This window comes from Orycteropus afer, unplaced genomic scaffold (assembly GCF_000298275.1).
Source record: "Orycteropus afer afer isolate SDZICR_OR568_19922 unplaced genomic scaffold, OryAfe1.0 scaffold00519, whole genome shotgun sequence".
In the NCBI taxonomy this organism is placed as follows: Eukaryota; Metazoa; Chordata; class Mammalia; order Tubulidentata; family Orycteropodidae; genus Orycteropus; species Orycteropus afer.
Genome location: NW_006922106.1, coordinates 770,181 through 773,057, shown reverse-complemented (window position 1 = coordinate 773,057; position 2,877 = coordinate 770,181). Strand labels below are relative to the sequence as shown.

The window sequence follows — 2,877 nt, the reverse complement described above, 5'->3', positions numbered from 1 at the left end:
TCACAGAAGCAAAGCCCAAACCAAACCCACCGCTGTGGAGTCCATTCCGACCCACAGCACTCCTAGAGGACAGAGTGGAACTGCACCAGAGGGTTTCCAAGCCTGTCAATCTTCACGGAAGCAGAGCCCAAAGCAAATCCACTGCCGTGGAGTCCATTCCGACCCACAGCGCCCCTAGAGGACAGAGTGGAACTGCACCACAGGGTCTCCAAGGCTGTCCCTCTTTGCAGAGGTGGACTACCACATCTTTCTGCGTGGAGCCACTGGTGAGTTCCAACCACTGACCTTCCAGTTAGCAGCTGAGTGGTTAACCGCTGTACATGGTTTCTTTAAAATAGTGCCTCATTTAATCATACAAAAAAGTGCAAAGAGTAATCAAACACACCTAGGTATTCACCACCCAGAAGTGAGGATATAAATACTTTGTTGCACGTGTCACATTCTTTTTCAAATATCAATGTAGACACGGCTAAGGTCCCCAGGCCCACCACCCTTTCTCCTTTTCCTGAAGGGGCAAGCATGTCTCTGGAGCTGGTATGCGGCCGTTCTGGGTGGCTCTGTGAGCGGGTTCCTGGGAGTGAGTACCCAGAACCGAAGCACAGCACTGTTTGATGCACTCTTCCAGTTCGTGTCAGTGGTGCTCCTCTGCATTTATTGTGGACATCTGGAACCCTACACTGGTTGAGTGCCATCGAATGAATAAACCAGAAGGTAGTGATCCATGTCCAGCCTGATGGGTAACTGGCTCCTTCCACCGCATCCCACTACTATACACCAAGCCGTCCGTCCCGAGTTTCCTTGGATGCATCTCGACTTGCGATGTTTCTGTAGGGAATTCTCCTAGGAGTGGGAGCACCAGGGAGGAGAATACAGGCCTTTGCCACTTCACCTGAGGTCCCCTGGGGACATGTTAGTCCCAGCACTCATTCCTGAGCATTCCCTCCTCTCCCGAGCTTCTGGATGCTCCTTCTTACTATACCATGTTTGCACACGTCCACGGGCCTGCTGCCAGGCTTGCTTCTGGTCCACACAAGCCCTGCCACACAGCACGGGAGCCCTTCCTCCACTTCACCTCCAGACTCCAGACTCTTGTTCAGGACCTTCTTTGTTCATAGGAATTTGAGAACCAGTTTGTTGTTGTACCAGCAAGTACAATTAGACAAGACAAAGAAATCAGTGGTAAAATGATTACTTTTGTAGATGAGATGACTGGATATTTAGACAGCTCAAGAGAGTAAACAGAATAAACTATTAGAGTTAAAAAGATCATTCAGTCAAGTAACAGGGTACAAAACATACCGAAGTCATTAGCCCACACACCACCACCATTAAGAGGATAAAATAGGAAAAAAGAGGCCATTTGTAATAGCATTAAAAAGACAGAATAGTAAGAAATGACATTTATTTTTTCCTTTTTTTTTTACTTAAGAGCTTGTTTTACATTCAACGTTATGTGTACATTTAGTTTCATTCCCCATTTACCATGTCCAACCCTAACCCAGTCTCCTCCCCTCCCTAGCCTGTAACCCTCCCCCTGTGCCCCTTATATTTATGCACTCCTGTGTGTCCTGCATTTCCTCAATTTGAATGTTGGTCCTCTGGTGTCCCGTGGTCTATTGCTCTAAGGGATGTATTACCGCAGAGTATGTGGGTGCGGCATCCTGGGTTGAGTGGTCTGCGTGTACATATGGTTAACTATTTGGGCTGAGAGCCTGTCCCTGGGGGTGAGTTTTATTCCAGGCACAGAATGTATTCAAGGGCCATAGTATTGGGGGTCTCACCAGACTTCATCTGACCAGTAATTCTGGTCATTGTTGAGTTTTTGGATTGTGCTCCACGTTTTTCCTCCCACTCTATCCAGGATCTCCAGATTTGATCCTTTCCTGAGTGGTTGGCATTGGTAGCAGGGCACCATCCGGTTCTTCTGGTCTCTAGGACCTTCGTGTCCTAGGGCTGATTGCTTCCAGATGCCTTTCTTTTTCTTTTTGTTTGTTTGTTTTGTGCTCTTCTTCACTTCCGACGCTAGGAGACCATTAACTGCATCTTAAATGGCTGCTTGAAAGCTTTTAAGACCCCAGTCACTACTCACCAATGTAGGATGTGGAGCAAGGCTTTTATGTATTTTGTTGCACCAATTGAGTCTGGTGTCCCCCAGTACTATGGTCCTGAGATGGTAGCTCTATTGGATCTCTCTCCCATAGTGTCAGGATGTCTGTGAGGGATTACTCTGTGTTTGTCTTCTATTGTTTCTGTAAGGACTGCAGGTATTTTGTATCACTGGTGTCTGTGCAAGATTAGCTTCAGCTGAGTCTATCCTTGGTCTACAGTATACCTCTGTTCACTGACCCCCATCTGATCATCTCAGGTGTTTATGTGCTTATCTGTATAGCCTGGTTTTTGGTGTTAATGGCAATGTGGTATTGTGGACACATTGGATGGTATTAGCATCTGTTATCTATCTCTTATGGGCACAGTTCGGTGTCCACTCTTTTCCCAGTGTTATCATGGTGGTCATATATCCTTCCCGTATATCCCTCCACCTACCCATGTCAGCGTGTGGGCCCCAACTAGCCCTAAATTAATCCTTCCCCTTCCCTCCCCATCCAGGTAAGTTCTAGGTGAGTTCCCTTTCCCAAGCAAACCCTTCTCTGTCTTTTTACAGTACTTGTCCTTCTGCGAATGACTTATTTCACTCAGCATAATGTCCTCCAGGTTAATCCACAGTGTTAGATGATTCGCGTATCCTTCACTGTTCTTTAATGTGGCACAGTATTCCATTGTGTGGATGTACCATAATTTGGTTATCCACTCATCTGTTGATGGGCATTTAGGTTGTTTCCATCTCTTTGCTATGGTGAACTGTGCTGCGATGAACAT

General features: G+C 46.6%; 1 protein-coding gene across 1 annotated transcript in view; it reads right to left on the bottom strand.

The window, feature by feature from the left end:
- MTM1 (myotubularin 1) overlaps window positions 1–2,877 on the bottom strand; it is a 93,966-nt gene that overhangs the window by 1,049 nt on the left and 90,040 nt on the right. The window lies entirely within an intron of this gene.